This window comes from Maniola hyperantus, chromosome 2 (assembly GCF_902806685.2).
Source record: "Maniola hyperantus chromosome 2, iAphHyp1.2, whole genome shotgun sequence".
NCBI classification, from domain to species: Eukaryota; Metazoa; Arthropoda; class Insecta; order Lepidoptera; family Nymphalidae; genus Maniola; species Maniola hyperantus.
This window is the reverse complement of record NC_048537.1, coordinates 9,375,311-9,396,440: the sequence shown is the minus strand read 5'-3', so window position 1 is coordinate 9,396,440 and position 21,130 is coordinate 9,375,311. Positions and strand designations below refer to the sequence as shown.

Below are 21,130 nucleotides of genomic sequence, written 5' to 3'. Positions count from 1 at the left end.
TTAGTTTTATACACGGTGAAGTTTTAGTGGTTGTAGATCTGTGGTGAAGTCATTTCGGTGATTTCGACCATTTATACAGGACGTAACCAGAACGCGCGCAAAAACTTAGCGCTATTATTACACTACCTGAGCACAATAACTAACTGTCTTATACTTGTAGTTTTAGTGGTTTAATATTTTTCAAACCCGCAATGTAAAGCGTGCAAAACTTGGTTCAATGCCCCATCTATGACGCGGTATTGATTGCGAGTCCTGCGAGTGGCCTATTTACACAACACATTTCGTTGACCTCTAGCGTCAGTACGATATTTTATTTGCATAACTCATGCCATACATAATAATATTGTAAACTTTCAAAAATACAAGAATTTTTCACCTTTTTTTGTGGTATCTTATCAGTAATCACCATAGTAGGTACTATCATTTGTCTTCGTTTTTGTTAGCGTTCAAGTTAAACCCTGTATAATTGACCATTTGACTTGTCCTGATTTTCTATGAAGTCTGATTTCCGGATAATATTCTGCAGCGTATATATTAGAAACACAACATAAGATGATAAGTTCAGCCTATGATGATAATTTATATTACCTTTGACCTGCCAGTGTTAAGTCGTGCCATATATTTATTCACTTCCATTAGCAAAATTATTTTCAAATACCTCAAGCACCCAGCAACTAGCGACTATCCCACCTCCTCTTCTGCAGGGTATCTTGAGGGTGCTGTTTCAAACCGTACCTTAACACGCGATAAAACGCAAGTCACCGTGTAATGTAATACACGATTTTCCCAACTTTGTGAAATCATCACACATTATTAAACAAATTTTGAAATACGCTGATTAAATGGAGGTGCGCTTAGTGCATGTTCGGCACCGTGCCAAGTTTCGCTTAGCCAGATCCGCATATCGATTAGGTGGCCTTCTTATTAAGCTTGTTGATATAACTATATCTGTTTCCTCCATTAAGTAAGTATGATGCCGTTTATCCATTAAGGTGCAGTGTTTGATTCAAGTATGTAAATACGATGAAAAATTAAGTACTCCATGTTTTACCTATCTACTAATCTATTGAAGACTAGCTGCCCTGGCGAACTTCGTTCCTCCTAACAGTCGATTCCAATTTTTTAAATTTTTCTCTCCGTAAGAACCATCCTCGTACTTCAAGGAATATTATAAAAAAAGAATTAGCAAAATCGGTTCAGCTGTTCTCGAGATTTGCGATGACCAACACATTTAGTGATTCATTTTTATATTATAAGAAGAAGATTAAATGCTTCAGTAGCTTCATTATTTTATCATTAAATCAATACTGATTGATGACTAAAATAACGTATTAAAATCAGTTTAATCAGTTTTGGTCAATCTGTAGCTCGACCGAAGTAAAAGCGCATCTTTCTATCGAGACAATCATTTCTCTATCCCTTTAAATGGCGGTACGCTACGCACAGCTACTGTTGGTATTGCCCAATAAGTAATAAGCAATGCAAGCTGACGAGCAGAGAATTTGAACGAGAATCAACCACGAGCCAGTTTCCACTTCTAACGAGCTCCAACATAATTGGCACTCTCGCGTCTTCAAATACTCTACAAGACGTCCATAACTCGGAAAATCGGTTAAAAAAATACTGACTTTTTTAATACAGTATGTAGATATTTCAAGATTTCTTCCCGTAATAAATTCCTGGCTACGCCCTTATTATATTTACTACAATAGAGTGTCTGTTGATTTTATAACTTTTTTAGAGAAACTGTATTAAATTCGTCATTTATAGAAAAAAAATTGGGATTGCGTTTTTTAAAGAAGTTTTCTAAGAAATATATTGAATTGAATACAATAAGTACATTATTATATTATGCACATTTGCAGAGCATAAAGGTTCATAAAATCCTACATCATCCTCAACTTTACAGCTCTTATAGTTTATTTTTAAAATGGCTGTGACAGACAAACAGATGGACTAGTTGAAACTATAAGGGCTCCCTGTTTTACTACGGGACCCTAGAAATGAGGCTCGAGAGGCGCTGTGTCTACCAGCAGCCGGGAGAAAATACATTTGTCTTGTCCTGGGCCGTTAGCGTATATTAGGCGCGCGGAGACATCGCCCGCTGCGCTTCTTAACTTCGTTCCTCCAACATTAAAGTATTGTACGTTCTTCTTCATTATAGCGGAAAGTTTTCGATGGCGTGGCTTAAAAGCTTTACTTACTTATTATACGAAAAACTTTACACCAAAATCTGATAGCCCACTTGTTAAACGGAGTTTCTTGGTGTGTATAAACGCAAAGCATACACGCTGCGTAGGCTAAACGCAGCGTTAGTAGAACTTTACGCCGTGCGTTTGAAATAAGTGCAAATGCCTTGGAATTTCAAAACATCCTTTTCTTTGACTGTTTACGTTTTAAAACCTAGCTTAAGCTTGTAGTTACTTAATTTTAAGATTATAATAGATTAATTTAAGCTATTGGTTTTCCTAATAAAATATAAATAAAAGTAATCCACTGTCAAAATAGTTCCTAACCCTAGTTAAAGGCTGCACGTTGGTAGATCAGCCAGTCAGTCAGTCCGTCAGTCAGGACAAGTCTTTTTAATTATTATCTCGATATATCTACTCTCACGCCCGTGTACAAGATAAATATATATAACAGCCAAAAGAAATATAATATACTTACATACATAAAAATAAATAAACCTACATAAACATTACATACATACATATTTGTACCGGGCGGAGGATTACACCCCGGCAGGGGAGACAGAACGGCCGGGGGTCAGGGCGACAGGTGAAGAAATCGGCGGACTATCCTAGCCGAGTCCAGCAAGACCGATTTTTGCATCCTGGCTGCGAGCGAACTGCCACGGAACCCCAGTCGCCTCAGATGGTGAGCGAGGCTGACTGGGATCAACCCATTCGCAGATATGACGATTGGGATGATTTCAGTGGACTCCACAATCACATGCCACATGTCGGAAACCTCGTGAGCCAGATCGAGATACTTGCGCTTTTTCTCCGTCTCAGCTCTCACGAGGTTCTCGTCATACGGCATTCCGACATTCCGATTTGGACATCACCATTGTGATGTCCACCAAAAACACCCTCGACTGTGCCCGGTCCACCACCACGATGTCAGGCTTATTCGCTAGAATAGTCCTGTCCGTGATGATGGACCGGTCCCAATAGAGCCGGACTCCGTCGCGCTCGAGTACCGCTACCGGTGTGTATTTGTAATACGGCAACCTCTCATCCAGGAGACCGTACTTCAGAGCAAGCTCTTGGTGAAGGATTTTGGCTGCTTGGTTGTGTATGTGCAGATAGTCAGTGTTGGCAAGCGCTGAGCATCCCGAAAGCACATGTCTGAGTGACTCGCCGGGATGGCGACAAGCTCGACAGATGTCATGAGTGCCATCCTTCAGAATGTACTTTCGGTAGTTCCGCGTCTTGACCACCTGATCTTGTATCGCACAGACAAAACCCTCGGTTTCCCCGAAGAGGTCACCAAAGCGCAGCCACTGCACGGACGCTTTTTTATCTACGTGTGGCTCATTAAGAGCTTTAAAAAAGCGTCCGTGCAGCTCCTTCTCCCTCCATACGGCCTCCCGGTCAGAGGTGCTAAGTACCACCGGTTTCTGCCACTCGGTTTGGGCTAAGGATAGTGGGGTGAGTCCTTTATCACATTCTATGACCTCTCTATGCATGGGGGACCCCCTCATCGTCTCAAAGTAGGTTCTGAGGTTGGCTATCTCCCGGTTATGCATGGTCTTGACGCTCAATACGCCTCGACCACCACACTTCCGGGGGATATACAACCTCATCACAGACGATTTTGGATGGTGCATGCGATAAAGAGTCATAGTTGTGCGGACTTTTCTTGACTTTGACTGTCCAGGGCGTCAAGTTCGGTCTGAGTCCATCGGAGCACGCCAAAGGTGTACATGAGAACGGGCATGACCCAGCCGTTATAAGCTCGGACTTTATTGGCGCCTGACAAATAACTTTTACAGATTTTTGTCAGGCGACCAAAAAAGGCCTCGCAAACAGACTGTTTCACGTCCGTCTCTTTCTTTTACCCCTAGCGACTGTGACATGCGATTATTATTATTATTATTTATTTATTTATTATTTAATTAGAACGGCCTTAAAGCCAATTACACTAATTAAACTACGAGTACAAACTGACATAAACATATACATTTTATATGTATAGATTACCCATATAAACCCGTCCCGGCTTCGCACGGGTGTATTGAGATTCACCAAAAAAAAATAGTCAAATTCCCGACTTTTCTGGTGGATTTGCCAAAAAATATATGTTTTACGAACAAACCTTGTCCTGACAATTATTATTACGAACACAACAAAAAACCAGCCAAATCGATCAAGCCGTTCTTAAGTGATCAACAACCTTTTACACATGCGGAAATTGATTTTTATTTATACAGGTGCTATCAGAACGCTAGCACAAACTAAGACAGATAATAGTACTGGTGATTACTGATAAGATACCACAAAACACAAAGGGGAGAAAAAAATCCTTTAAAACTTTAAAAGTTCACAATATATTGCAAATAAAACATCTGACTGACGCTAGAGGTTAACAAACGTTGCGTAAATAGGTTACTTGAAGTCAAGTGGGGCATTAACCCGAGTTTTCCACACTACACATTGCGGGTTTGAAAAATACTAAATCACTAAAAACTACAAGATAAGGCAAATGATGCTTATTGGCATTAGATTGTGTTTAGGTAGTATAATAATAACGCAAAGTTTTTGCTAGCGTTCTGGTTACAACCTGCATAGATCAGCTATCAAGATTCAATACATTGTCAAAAATGAGGCCCAAGAGGCGCTGTGTCTACAAGAAGCCGGAGCAAAACACATTTGTCTTGTCCCTGCACGTTAGCGTATATTACGCGTGGAGAGATCACCCGCTGCGCTTCTTCGTCCACGTATTAAAGTACAGTGACTTTTATGAGCAAATATAAAAATATTCAAAAATTTAAATTTTGGTTAATTTTGGTCATCTAATCCAATCATCAAACAAAATTTAAGTGTCTGTCTGTAATTTTACCTTACCTAGGGTGGTCCCATCAGGTGTGATCGTGGTCAAGCGTGCGCCTATCAATCATCAATATACTTATAATTACAGTTTTATTATAAGTATTGATAAAACTGTAACAGGTCAAATTCTGTACATTGAAGATATTTTGAAATTTTTTTTCGAGGGCACTCTATAATCGATACTGAACCCAAAACTGTAATTTTTTTCATTTTTGTCTGTCTGTCTGTCTGTCTATCTGTCTGTCTGTCTGTCTGTCTGTCTGTCTGTCTGTATCACGGCCGCGCATCACGCTGAAACTACTGAATGGATTCCAATGAAACTTGGTACGATTTGAGGTCATACTATGAGGAAGAATATAGGATACTTTTTATCCCGAAATTCAGCATGGTTCCCGTAGGAGAGGGGATGAAAGTTAAAATGTATACTGAGTTGTAATTCATTAACGCGTAGTCCGATTTCATTCATTCTTTTTTTGTTAGAAAGGGGATATTTTAAAAATTGTTCCGTAAATATTTCAAGGTCATTGGTTTTTAACCGACTGTCAAAAAGGAGGTGGTTCTTTTTTCTACATCGATTTTTTCAAGGTTTCTGGACCGATTTGCAAAATTTTTTTTTAATCAACAAAAAAAGTTTTCGTGGTGGTCACATAAAAAATTCTGGATTCAACTCCTTAATCCTGATGCTGCAGGGTTACTGCCCGCCTGAGTTATCAAGATTCAGGAAGTGTTCATAGTGAATTCATATTGTAGGTACCAAGCAACGACTTTATTCTCAGACTTCAAGTCTCAACTCCTCAACCCTGATGATGTAGGGTACAGCACTCCTAAACTATAATGTTTCAGGAACTGCGGATGATGCAAAATTATTTTAGGTACCAAGCATTGGCTACATCATTGAACTTCGGATCCTAACTCCTCTATCCTGATGCTGCAAAGAACTGAAGTCCTAAATCGTGGGGATTTTAGAATTTCTGATAGTGAATTGATATTTAAAAAAAAAAAAAATTTTAATCGACTGTTAGGCGGAACGAAGTTCGCCGGGTCAGCTAGTAACGAATAAAAAAAAATAAAAAAAAATGAATCTTAAGAACACAAGACACACAATCTGTATGCCTGAGACTAGAGAGTTCTCTATAATGTTCTCAAAGGTGAGTAAAGTCGGCTAATCCACACTGGGTCAGTGACGTGAACCATGGCCTAATCTCTTCTTATTCTGAGAGGAGACCCGTGTTCAGTAGTAGACCGGCGATGGGTTGATCATGATGATGATTTCATTACAAATGCATTGGTAATTACATAGATTAAGAGTTCGTTTTTTTAATTTCATTGATACTAGTTTATCACATGAACTGGAAAGAAACAACATTCATAAACGTAATCGATGAGAAAATGTTTTGTCGCCCGCTATATGCCGCGCGTGTGTGGTACCTAGTTGTTACAACAAAGAAAGTAGCAAACGCTGGCGCCAAAAAGTCTCCTCACTTCTGTCCCCTCTAAATCTTATAGCAACACGGTGTCATAATGCAAGCACGGCACAAACATATCTCCGTGCGCCAAGCTTGTTAAGTGGTTTGGAAGAAAAACATCAGAAAAACTTTTCTTATTGTCGTAGCCCATTCTAGCCATATGTACCCGTACATAAATAGATTTCGCGAATAATAGAGGAAACGGACTAGATAAGCGATTGAATAAGGCTTGAGAAAAACTGTCTAAAGAAAACTGAATATTATGCCATTAATAAAGTCATAGAATAATACATATATCAAGGGTAAGTGGCTGGATAAGGAAGGCTGGGAACAGGTTGTATTGGTACTCACTACTCATAGCTTTTGTTCAAAATAGAACGTCCAAAGAAACAGAAAAATTAATGAGATAAAGAAAAACAATTGGAAATGAGTTCTAGACAAGAAAATGCTCGTTCCTACATTTAAGTTACCTACGAATCGGTAGTACAAATGGTATAGAATGGAGCGGATAAGCGGTTGTATACAGACTACTCAGGAGAAAACTAACTAAAGAAAGCTGAATATTGTAATGTTCTCTGTTCTGTAAAGATATAATAAGTTAAGAAACAGCCACGAAGCGTCCGGTACCGCCCCTCAGGAAGTTAGCAAAACATCCCTCGCCCGCAGTTTTTGTGGAACAGACTTCGTAATAATAACCTTTGTAATTTCTTCAAGTAAACTTCACAAGTTTTTGAGTGTACCTCAAAGCGAGTTTTCCGTCACTCTTCATACATTATAAACGAATTGTTTCTTCCGACTTGCTCTTTGTTTATGTTCTCTATTTTTCTGTTAATTCTGTATAATTATTTTTATATGCAATTTTGTAGCCAAAGTTCTTAGAAAAATATACTCGTTTTTTTACGTTTATGTCTTTATTGGAAGATTTGAATTTTGAATTTCAGTTTTTGTATATTAAAATTATTAGAATTCAATTGCTACTAATCGTACTTATATTAGAGTGCATATTTCATATTGTCCTGCTCTAAAAACTAAAATGATATGATAATGATGATGAAGATAATAATAATAAAATAATAAATGGTTATATTAGAGTACCTACTATGATGACGTGATGTTGTAAGCTTTCAGTACCACGCCGTTATGGGGATGTTGTTACAAATTCGTTGCATTTAAATAACAACCCTTTGGGTAAAAATGAAAGGGAATTGAAATAAAATCCTGGAATGTTGTAAACATTTTGTTATGAACGACGAAGTTGCTTAGAAACCTATCCAAGACGTCTGTCCTTCGTGAACTCCGCTGCCTGACTACATTTGCGTCACCCCTGTGCCCGACCCTAACCCCGCCACGGCGAATATTTTTTGTGGGGACATAATAATAGCTCTGTATTACTTCAGGAGAAATTCCAAGAAGTTTATAACTCGAGATGAGTTTCGTGTTCCTTGTCATAAATAATAAAGCGGTCGTCGACTACAACGTTGTGCAGATTTTAAGTTAAGTAAAATTCAAGAAATAATTTTTCACTTTTGGATTCTGACTTCCGAGTCAAAGGGAAGTTTCAAAACTTGATGGAGATTATAAGTGAAGGAATATCGAGAATTTTTTAAAGCATGACGGGCAATAATATTAGAAGGTGTCGGAAATAGGTATTTCGCTTAAAAATAACAAATTAGTGCAGATTTTTTATTACGTTAATCTGCCAAATTGCATTTTATGGGAATTTAAAATCACAACCTCACAACGTTGGGCCGTCTATTGATAGATAGATTCACCTCAAGAATTCTCTAGTAGGTAGTAAGTCGACGACTTTTGTTAGAAATAAAATTATAGTAGGTACCTACGTGATAGGTTGAGGTATGAGGCCCCGCACACCCGCACGTCACCTGCGCTCGCCCACACAGAGTAGCGCGGGGTCTGTGCGGGTGCCGTACGTTCCCTCCCCGATTGCCATCTCAACCAGTCGCAGACAGGAAGCTGAAAACATGTCTCGCATGATCAAGTCGTTTGTTAGTTGTCATAAAGTATAGAAGGGTGACTCGTCGCTTCACTTTGCCACCATCATACCGCATTCCATACAAACTTCGTGACTCATCATATTCCTTAAAAAGTTTATAAAACCTAAACATACAAGTACCTATTCCTGTTTCAGTATTGTATATGACGAACATCTGCTTAGGTACTGCTAAGCAGATATTCGTCCTAAAACCTAGAACAATTTTTTTTATGGTTCCATGCCTCAAAAGAAAAAAAGGGACCCAAGGATCACTTCGTTGTCTGTCTGCTTTCCGTCTGTCCGTCGTGTCTGTCAAGAAAACCTATAAGGTACTTCCCGTTGGCGTTGACCTAGAATCATAAAATTTGGTAGGTAGGTAGGTCTTATAGTACAAGTAAAGGAATAAATCCGAAAACCGTCAATTTGGGTACCTACAACTTACTTGGTTACAACCAAAGTGCTTAGGTACTACTACGCCATAGGTCTTCAAACTTTTTGCCAGGATAATAACGAAAATATTAATATTAGGTACAACTATAGGTACTTAAATGAAATTATACCTATAGTACGCGACAGTTCGAGATGGCAATCGGGGAGGGAACACTCCACACACCCGCACAGCCCCCGCGCTGACCGGTGCGGGTGAGCGCGGGTGACGTACGGGTGTCCGGGGCGTCCCCCCGCCTCATACCCGATTGCCATCTCAACCTGGCGTGGACTATAGGCAGGTATTTCCCATTTTTACTTTTACTAATTTTATAGTCGAACATTATAAAATTTAATCTCTTTATGAAAACATTTATTCGTTTAAAAGTCACTGACCTTATATCATAAAATATTTCGCTCAAAGTAGGTACCTAACGCGACTGGGAAGTAAGTAGAGGCACTATTCTCTTCTGTGCTGTCTACAGATTCTACTTAAGTTAATGGATAAGTTACGAAGGCACGGAGTTTACTTTGTGTTTTCAGGTAGACGGACTTGATCGTGAAGTTTTCTTCGTTAATTTGTACAAGTTGGGAGATTCACAAACCTGTCAGTGGAATTTACGGAACGATTTACCGAGACGTCGATTTTAATTATCACATTAAAATTACGTTTCGCTGTCCTGTGGGAAATATCGAACGTCTTTATAAATACTAATATTACTAATTACTAACAGTAATTAGTAAAAAAGTAATAAGGAACCCTAATTTGTAGTTAAGCTCGCGTGATTTTCCAATGTACCTACTATTTTTAACCGACTTCAAAAAAAGGAAGAGGTTCTCAATTCGTCGGAATCTTTTTATAGGACACTAGCTGACCCGGTGAACTTCGTATCGCCTAACAGTCGCATGTTTAATTTTTATTTTTTTAATAATTACAATTTTTCTCTCCTCGCCATATCTACACAATTATATTGTACGTATGGTTAAAGGTAAAAAAATTATAATGGCATACTTTTCTTCATTAAATCTTACATTCATGACACGCAACGACAAATTACAATAAAGTTAAAAGTTATTTCCAAAAAAGCAAGTTGCCTAAAACTCCGCTCGCCTAAAGAATTATGAAGATTAGCATAACAAAGTAAGCTGGAACTGTGTACGGGGAATGCGCCTCCTTTTTCAACTCACTGATGTTGTACTAACCAGTAAGAACAGTGCAGGAAACGTCGAGGTAAACAAAATTTTTGTTCGTAATGTAACAGTGATAAAGTTTAGAATAATTTCGTCTTAAATTGACCATTATATAATATTATTATATTAGGTATCAGGTGTTCTTCCAAGTTGTGACAACGCATATTAAATCGATTGCGATTGTTAAGCAACGTTGACCCAAGTCAATAAGCGGATGGGTGTCCAAATTTCTGCATTTCTTTTCCTCCGTGCCTCGAAGAGCACGTGAAACCATTAATCCTGGTTATTATCACTAACACTAACTGATAATTTTTAAAACCTCAATTTTTAAAGTCCAAATACGGTTTTCTTAGTCGAGTTGTACTAACCTGTGCGGAAGGATCTGGGAACGCTCCGCATTTTTACTCCAAGAGAACTCCAACCATTATGAATATATTTATCATTCAATAGCCTCAACTGGTGACAGAAGGGCTGGCTCATTTTTTGCGCAGCGGATCAGCCTGGCTGTCCAGCGCGGAAATGCAGCCAGTATTCTTGGCACCATTCCACGCGGTCATGATTTATATAGTAATTAGATAAGGCTAGCTTTAAGTTTTATTGTACTAATAATTAACTTTCCTGAAGTTCAAAAAAAATTTATTAAATGTTAAAAAAAAAAAAAAAAAACCATTATGTATTGTGATCAATGAAAAGCTGTCAGGACCCTCAGCAATGCTGAACACAACCATAAAGAAAGAAGTACTTATTGATACGATGCACGATGTAAAGAGACCAGGACTTCCGTAGTCACCCTTTTATCTACCAACTTGGGTGAAAGTTTCGTTAATATTGCGCCGTCGCATTTAGGCCACACCATCCTCAGCCTTGAGAAATCGCTTCATGTAAAATTTTACTTTGTCAAATCGGTTCAAAACACAAAATAATCATGCATCCTGATAAACGGATTCTTGAATTACGTACTTAGTATAAAAGCGCATGTGCACAATGCGAGCCAATGTACCTACGAGTAGATCTAACTAACTACGAACTCAAGCTCGGTCACTTCCTTCACTACCAATTACTGTAATGGAATTTTATTTCCTTTCAAATACTTCTTCGGTTAAATACGTCGCTATTTGCTACACTTTCGAAACTTGTACTTACTCGTATAAGTACCTAAGTACCCGTACAATGAATTTTTTTTAATTTCACCCATTGACAAAAATACTTTGTTGAATTAATCTCTATTCCAAGCGATGGATATAACAGACAAAAATCACATTACAGTACCCGGCAGGAAATATTGTACGTACATCGACCTTTAGAAAGAGATAATTGACGGTAATTCGTAATTTCACGAGTGTTTCTAAAATAAGTTAGATTTAATATATCAGACTAAAGATACTTACCACCTCAAATAAGGCTAATGCAAAAAAGTAGCCAGAGAAAATCTTATCAGATTAACAAAACTGAGAATTTGTCAAATGTGATAAAATTTTAACGGTCAATTAAAGAAAGCTTAAAAGAACGGCAAAGGTAGCTCGAATCGTGGAAGTTTCTGTATTAAAACTAAAAAAGGTGCCTTTGCAGCTTGTACGTGTTCTTTGTCTCAAGTTTTGCGCTCACCTCTAAGGGAGCTCCCCCACAGCAACTAATATTAGTCAATTAGGTATTCAGGACGCGCGTCGCACACCCCGCTCTGCGTCTAGCGACTCCAGCCTACACTCGCTTCAGCTTCTACTCTATCCTGTAATGCCGCGGGCCGTAGGTACGATATTGAGCTTCTAACTATCAATTTCATCCCTCGTATGTTGTGGATTACAATTATCAATTTGGAAAGATGACAACACTTTGTTCCTTAACTGTGCCTTCGATACACACCACACTAAACATGAAACTGTCTACGGATGATTCATATTAATCGTATATCTATTTCCATTATAATTATCTATAATTTATTATGTAGCAAATATTTAATAACTAGCTCTTTCTTGCAACATCGTTCGCGTAATACTCGATACGTAGCACTCGGGGCTAATATAGCTATCTATCAGTATAATAGCTGTTTTCAGAATATAATCATTAGTTCCGGAGATTAAGTACCCCTTACATCCAAACTTAAAATTTACCTCTTTATAAGATTAGAGTAGATAAAATAGAGGCAATATAAAATAACATGACATGTAGTACTTTATACTCATTTAACTTGGCTACTTTTCCTCAAGTTAACTTACGCTAAATATGTACACGAATCAAAAGAACGGCTTTTCCTTCCATGCAAGTATAGTAAAAGCTCTTTTTAAAGTACTCTTGGGGTGCTGCGACTTTTATCACAGGAAATCCCTCTCCTTTCTGCATAATTCATCGCTATGAAGTTGAAACCGAACCGAAGTCGTAAAAGAAATCGCTCTATGATTTCATGTCTTCGGGAAACTTTATACTTGTCTCTCTTTTGAATCAATGGCCGCTGTGGCTCGTGTGGTATTAGCGTGCGTCACTTGCATTTTAGGAGCTTTTCAAGACTGGTTTATACGTACCTGAATAAACTTGAGTTAAGTATAGTCTATTTATTTTATTTAACCTTGCAGGGGCCTTGAAGTCAAAAATGGTTAATTACTTCATCAGTAAAGGCTGGCTTATTTTTTGAAAAAAAAAGCCTAGTTGGTCAGCGCGGAAATGCAGCCACTATTCTTGGCACCATTCCACGCAGGTATGCTTTGTAGTTTGTACAGTAATTACTAATTTAATATAGTAATAAGTTTTACTATATCATTTTCAATAAAGAAACTTTTATTTAAATGAATAGGTAATGTTAAGAATTTTTAACAAAATTTTATATATCCACAAAAAGCTTTTTATTCCTCATAAATGAAAAGACGTTCTTAATAAATAAATACAAGATGCTCGGATTGAATTGTAAACCACAATCAGTTGAGAAGAATTCAAAGTGAATTGTTATGAACTTATTTTTTGCTTTGCATTTCCGAGGTAGCGGTTGAAGCTCTTTTGCTTTTGAATTTCAAAAATACCAGACTGACTATTTCTATTTACAGAAAAACTTATGCAAAAATATTTATGTACCTAGGGTATAAATTGAAGTCGATATTAAGGATTGGAATTCATTTCATGTCCAAGAGTGGTGAATAGCTAATAGTTAAGACGTCTGCCTCCTGTTCGGGAGGTCCGAAATTCGATCCCGGACACACATCTCTATAGGTATATAAAGTTATGGCATTTAAAAAAATAAGATATGTCACTTGCTTTAACGGTGAAGAAAAACATTGTGAGGAAACATGCATGCCTAAGAGTTCTCTATAATATTCTCAAAGGTGTCTGAAGTCGCCAATCTGCACTTGCCCAGCGTGGCGGACTGTGCAGGCCAAACCCCTTTTCATTCTGAGGGGAGACTTGTGATATGTAATGAGCCAGTCATGGGTTGATCATGATTATGATGATAGGTACTTTAGCAGAATTGATTGGGCATGTGTGGTATGGTACCTCGGAACGCAGCATCCATTTTTTGTTTTTATCCTCGTATCGTGGTTATGAGCGGCTTTACCCTAATCACCCAGCTAATTTTTTGTTTATGCAGTGATTGTAATAAATAAAGCCAATTTTCCGCTAGAATGGACCATGTGCCAGCCTAATCCCCTAATAAATCATCATTTAGAAGGAATAATCATCATAAACCGACGCGGGTGGCGAGTGGCGAGCGACGACGGCCGATCGCTCCCATACATCATGTTGCGATTACATGTATCAAAAAAACATTAATCCGAATGCCTTTTTATTATTCCGTGGGTTAGCGCGTGGTTTATCAATAAATATTATCGTGTGTAGGTACTTCTTGTCTTGTCTACCACTACTGAGTGTTCCTAATTAATATTCTAAACTGGATGATTTTTTTTAAATCCCGAGGGAACTCTTTGTTTTTCCGGGACAAAAAGTATCATATCCGTCTTCGAGATACAAGCTATCTCTGTATGTTTTTTTTCAAAATCGGTTAATCAGATGGGCCGTAAAAAGGTAACACACAAGCAGACCAACTTTCGCATTTATAATATTGGAACAGATATGTATTGATTTTTGTCGCTTCATTTTCATCAAATATTCAAAACATGATAAATCTTGAAAGTTTGTCTTTGGACTGAAGCCTTCAGCACTATTATAGACCTAGTGAGCTCAAAACAAGCATGAAGTCGTAAAATAATCTAACTTGAAGAGACATTGCACGAATTTAAATTGACGCGGTATCGGGAACATCGACCGTCGCGGCACAGTCGCGGTAGGTGCAGTCACGGAGAGACGAGTGTCCCTGGCGGCGCGTCGCGTCGTCTTCGTTGCACGACATGAACGTGAACATGAACGATTGGACACTCGTAGTCACGCGACAGGCGTACTTATTCGCCTATATTCACTACTTATAACGGGTGAATATCATAATATTCTTAACTAGCGACCCGCCCCGGCTTCGCATGGATACTAATGTGGTGTCATTGAGGTGTCATTGCCTCGGAAACTCTCAAATGAGAGGATTTTTTTCCGACCTAATTCACATTACTTCAATTTCTCTAGGGATCTTTAATTTTTTGAGAATGAAACTATAGCTATAAACCTTCCTCTTGAATCACTCTATCTATTGGTGAAAACCACATTAAAATCCGTTGCGTAGTTTAAAAGATCTACGCGTTCATACATACATACATACATACATACATACATACATACATACATACATACATACAGACGCGGGAAGCGACTTTATTTTATACTATGTAGTTATGTACAGATATGAATGATAGGAACATCTTATATTTATAGTACGCGACAAGCTGAGATGGCAGTCGGGGTGGGGACGCTCCGCATACCCGCTCAGTATGATTAAAGTTAAAGGTAAAATTTTGGTCCCAAGTTAATAAACCCAATTCACTTTATTGACGTAACGTAAAAACAGCCTGTCATGCGACAAATCAAATGTCAAAGGCGAAAATACTGTAGACGCGACGTTTTCTCCGATAAAAACCTTTTGAAGACAACTAACTCGTCATTTTTACGAATAATCAATTTTTTTAACAATGCTATATACTCGAAGCTTTAAACTAGAAAAACCCAGAGCTACCTACATATAGTGTAGTTCTCATCGTAGGTGCAGCCGCAGGATATGCCCGAAGCGTCTTCAATGCACGAACATCAACTTTCACGATTAGGTATTCGACAGGGGTTGGAATAATGTCGCACGTGTCTTAGATATCAGCATATCGCGGCCAGCGGGGGAGTATTATGACTTCAATAACAAGCAAAATTTATAATCCACTCCTGGAGTCCTGGACATAGGTCTCTTGTAGGGACTTCCACACTCCACGGTCTTGCTGCTTGCACCTGCTGTGACTCCCTGCGACTCTGACGTCGTCTGTCCACTTGATGGGGGCTCTTCCAACAATGGACCCGTGGTCAGTAATTTGTCGGTGATATTATTAGTATTATCATCATCATCAACCCATCGCCGGCTCACTACTGAACTCGGGTCTCCTCTTAGAATGAGAAGGGTTTGGCCATAGTCTAACACGCTGTGGCCAAGTGCGGATTGGCGTGTAGGTATTAGTATAATGTACTATTATAAATACTATCTGTCCCGGCTTACTCACGTGTGTAGTCGACGTTAGCCCGACTAGTTTCGAACCCATCCGGGGTCCTTTTTCAAGGGAGTCCGTCCCCGACCGAAGGGAGGTAAGCCGGGACAGATAGTATTTATAATGGAAATCACTCACGGTAGTTTAAACGCTAAAATAATGTACTATGCCTATATTAGGTATACCTACTCGATGAAATTTATAGTTTTCTACTTATTATGTTTGAAGAACGGTGAATGCAATATAGCCTAGTGTTTAAAACGTCGGACTCCTAGTTGAGGGGTCCAGAATTCGATCCCGGCAAACACACGTCTAACTTTTCTGAGTTATGTGCGTTTAAAGCAATTAGTAATTTATTTTTTTATTCAGATACAAGTTAGCACTTGACTGCAATCTCACCTGATGATGTGGTAAATGATGATGCAATCTAAGATGGAAGCGGGCTAACCTGAAGTCTGTCAATCCACATTTGCGCAGCGTGGTAGACTATTAGGCCAAGCTCTTCTCATTCTGAGAGGAGACCTGTGCTCACTAGTAAGTTGGCGATGGATTGACGAAGATGATGATATAAATCAATATCATCTATATAATATACCTATAAAAAGAAAAGGTAACTGATTGACTGTTTGACTGGTTGACTGACTGATCTATCAACGCACATCTGAAACTATTGGACATCAGATAGCTATTATGATGTAGGCATCCCCTAAGGGGTTTTTGAAAATTCAACTCCTAAGGGAGTAAAAAGGAGGTTGAAATTTATGTAGTCCACGCGGACGAAGTCGCGAACATAACTTAGTTTAAAATAAAATGAAAAATACCTATTTAAATTCTTGTTGGAGTGCTCCTCCAAATCATTGAAAAGAATTAGATTTTTTTAAATGAGGAACATGCTCGCTATTTATTTCTATAAAAACGGCAGCACAATAACGCACCCCTAATACTTGCAAATTAAAAGGCACGGCGTGCCCTAGGGACTTCTATTTTGTGTCGGTAAAGATTTGCGGAGGGTTCTGTCAGATCCCTACTCCTGACACACTGCAATCGATCATTAATTATATTTAGCATCTAATATTTATGCCACATGTTGCCTTTGTCGATATTACAATGACAATGCCCTTTTACTTATTAGGTAGACATTTGAAATTACATTTCACGCTGCTTTAGTCCTATTTCTAACGTATTGCCTCTTTATCACTTTGTTATTTAAAACAATTTTCTTAGCACTTTTTGCTTTTTATTTGTTTGAACTAAATTTTGTTATCGCTATCTAAATTCCTGTTCCTATTAATAAGGCAAAAGTGTGAATTTGGTTTGTCCTTATTTTACGTAGCAACCGATCAACGAATCGACTTAATTTTGCATGGCGATTAGATACATTAAAAAAGTGAGGCATAGGCTACTTTTTATTTCGGGAAAACTCAAGTTTTCACGGGATTTCAAAGTAAAAATTTAAGTCAAAATTCGTAAGCAAAAGCTAGTTCAGAAAATATGGGAAAAGTCAAGAATCAGCATCACAAAACACCCTTATTCCATAACGTTCTTATCTTATCTACATGTGTGATAACTAGTAGACGATAAACCTGCAAGCCGACAATAATTTCCTGCAATCACACACTCCCAACGAAAGGCAGAATTCTAGCAAGCGAGTGCGAGTGTAGATAAGCATCTGCTGAGTGGTCCCCTTGTGTTTTCCGATCGACGCACGCTCTGTGTTGCTATTAATTTCTGAACCCTGTCACAAAGCTAATACAGAAGCTTGGACATAATGTGATTATATTTGCAAGTAAAATTTGGATGACGATATAATTCTACGCAGATATATGGCGTTCCAGGAAAATATAGTTGTATACGTATCGGTAGATAAGTAACTACTGTCTTTGGAATAGCAAGTGATGAGTTCAGGGAAGAGACTTGTGAGTAGGTACGTGATTCTGATCTAATTGCTTATTTAGGCTTAGCTTTGCAATGTGCAAGATAACTTACTTCTTAAGATAATATACCTACCTACTTCTAGGTAGATATGTAGTTCTTCCGGTGAAGACCGACGAGGTATTCGAGCCGGCGCGGCGTTGGTACCTGCTTAAAAACATCCTAATAATTCTTTTACGATACATTAATTATTTGTCAGGCTCTCTGATATTGTCTTATTTTCTATATAAGACTCTAAACGCCACGACGCAAAAACTTTTCTAGAATTTTCATCGAGAAACGCTTGTGGAATAAAATGTCGAGGCACTTAAATTCATATCAACTATATCTGTTATGATATACATAATATTATAATATAAATTTGTTCGCTTATACGCTAGCATTCCACCCAACTCGATTCAAATACACGGCGACCGCAGAATTCCAGTTAGCCATCACTTACAAGTACCTACCAGTATAGATGTGTAAACATGCAATGACTACGTCGTCGTAGGTATAGTACGCGACAGGTCGAAATGGGGATCGGGGTGGGTAGGCTACGCTCCGCACACCAATACTGCACCCGCGTTAGCCCGGTGCGGGCGAGCGCGGGTGACTGCGGGTATGCGGGGCGTCCCTCGCCTCATAACCCGATTGGCTACTCAACCTGTCGCATACTAAGTATAGGTAGGTATATCAAACAAATGTACCGAGCAATCATAATAATAATTCATAACAAGTTCATAGTGAAAAGTAACAGAAACGAAACAGAGACTCCTTCCGCACTTTGACTTTCAACGACAAATCGTCCCAAAAATGTAAAGTGAGGGGAAACGTTAATAAAAATTCCACGCTGAAACAACAAATTAAACGAAGCCGAGCCACTCGAAAAGCCATAAGTACCTACTCGTCTCAATTGCCATCGATAAGAAATCCAAGCCGTGGCAATGTATTCCAGTCACGTTTCGGCTTACGGTTTTTTTTCGTTATGCTACGGTGGCCTTAAAAACGAATTGACTCTAAAATTCTTCAGAATGAAATGTTGTCGGAGTTTTATTAAATCGAGTGTAACCATTCCTGACATTACGCAAATGGCGGGTCCTCCCCTACATCTGTCGCAGGGATGCACCCCCTTAATAAGTGTTAACGCTCGCCGGCTGCGATGAACACTCCCGGCTCAAGCTAAATCTCTACAAATTCTTGATACAAATTAATGCCGCGGGAGAACTCCGCGAGTTTCTGTTATTTCGTTTTGTAATACCACTTGCCCTTTATTAGTTACGTTAAATTCCCAGAGTACCAACATTTAAGAACGACTACATATTTATGTGTCAGGCTTTGCTCGCAAGCAGAGTGAACTTATGTGAATGACAAAGTCTCAAACCTAACTGCGGCTTGGCAGTTGCACTGCACGTACACGTCCAAATTTTCAGATTTCCTTGTTCCACATTCCGCACAGTCATTCAGGTAACATATACCTACAGTAGGTAGATAGGTATATGATTGAAGTTAGAGAACTCTCCTATCTATTACCATTGCATTACACCAATATATACTTCTCGTGTCGTCTGGTTTTTAACCTTATTTAGAAAATTAAAGATAGAAGTCATGGTAAGTATTTAGTAACGTACACGTATCTATTGTTCGCATTATACTTAATCTTTGGGTTTTGGGGATCAATTCAAAAACAAATAAGTACTATATAATTTTAGACCTAATGCACAAAACTTGTAACTGCAATTCATCAACTTGCCACACTCATCAGCATCACCATTTTCATCAGTTGAAATCGCATATAGATGATAACTTGTCATCTAATATGTTTAAAAACACCAAAAAAATCTACCTGTGTCCGTTATAGACTTTGATACCATCCGATCGATGTGCTCTAAAGCGGTTTCATTAGAAAGGCAATAATGCGAAGATTGTTTTAGACCACTAAAACAATGCATTATGCACATTATTTTTTAGCGTAGTAGCACAATATCTACTAGTAGTAGTAGTAAAAAATACTTTCGTTTTATTAATGAGAGACGATAAATCAGTATAGGTACCGGCGGCGCCTGTATGAGGACTTAAGCCGCCTACATCACGAGCCACGCAACATTGACATTGTAGATGTAGCAATTCATTTCCATTTTTCAGACCATTAAGCGTCGACTATAACACGGGAACGAAGCGGACGCGGACGGTGTAAAATGAAAGCCGGGCGAAATAGTTCGGAACTGGTATCATCGCTGCAAATGTAAATGAACAATTAAAGCGTTCGCAGTGGCCAGGACAATGATGATAATTATTTTAGTTTGCTGTCGACGCGGTTGTCACTCGACGCCCGCTCGCGCGCTGGAATGCTCCTCGAACCCCATTTTCGCCATTAAACAGCGACACTTCTGCTGTTCGTAAATTATTATCAGCTAGCGCTTTCATTACTTGGCTCCGTAACAAAGGAACTCTACAAATGTAGGCACGTCGTGATTTAACTTCAACAACTTTGATTCCACTATGCCTTCGCCCCCATTGTTCGGCGGCAACAATCATAGTTCATATTAGGCGAGGTGAAGTCTTGATTAATTAATTACGTTGTTATCAGTTCCGCCCGAAGAACTTGTATGAAAAGCCGTTACCTATAGAATAATTGCATTGAGAAAGTTCTTTGTAGAACTCAACTTTGGGTTGTTGAATTATTTTAACTTTGCAACTCCATTTCCTGCTATAATATCGTACGCCAGAGTGCAAAAATATTCTAATAAAAAGGTTGGAAAGCAAATTCCAGTATGTTGATTATTGATAGTGTGAAACATTTATTTTGATTATAGATTAACGTGTTGTCTAACAAGGACTACTTATATTATTCTAACTAGCTTATGCCTGCGACTTCGTTCGCGTGGACTACACAAATTTCAAACCCCTATTTCACCCCCTTAGGGGTTGAATTTTCAAAAATCCTTTCTTAGCGGATGTCTACGTCATAATGGCTATTTGTATGCCAAATTTCAGCCCGATCCGTCCAGTAGTTTGAGCTGTGCGTTGATAGATCAGTCAGTCAGTCAGTCACCTTTTCCTTTTATATATTAAGATGTATTGCAAAGCTGACGTAAGTAAACTAATCTCCATAAACTTGTCACTATTAGATTCGCGTAATCCATGTTTATAATTGATCGAATAACTCTTTTCTGCAATATAAAAATAATAATTTGGATATCGCAGCTCTGCCCATAAGATGCCGTACAACATATTAATGTGCTACTTGCACATTAATATGTTGTACGGCATCTTATGGTGGCAAAGTGGACAAGCCTATTTAAACATCGGTAAATTATCCAATTTTCCTGACACAAAAAGCAGCTGACCTGCGTTTACCCGTTAGTAGGTACCTATTTCTATATGGGCGCCCCATTGAAGCTTACTATCCAAATTAACCTTCAAAAAAGCTGTTTCTTTATTTTCGGTGTTTCTCTATGTACTTAATATAACTCATAG

At 38.5% G+C, this 21,130-nt stretch overlaps 1 protein-coding gene and 1 long non-coding RNA gene across 2 annotated transcripts in view; one reads left to right on the top strand and one right to left on the bottom strand.

Annotated features, from left to right (window-relative positions):
* The window catches only part of LOC117989873 (lachesin-like), a 128,342-nt gene that overhangs the window by 99,536 nt on the left and 7,676 nt on the right, over nucleotides 1–21,130 (bottom strand). The window lies entirely within an intron of this gene.
* On the top strand, nucleotides 17,345–20,417 carry LOC138404368 (uncharacterized). The gene is made up of 2 exons (XR_011238351.1): nucleotides 17,345–17,663; nucleotides 19,796–20,417. It is a non-coding gene; the product is annotated as an uncharacterized lncRNA (long non-coding RNA).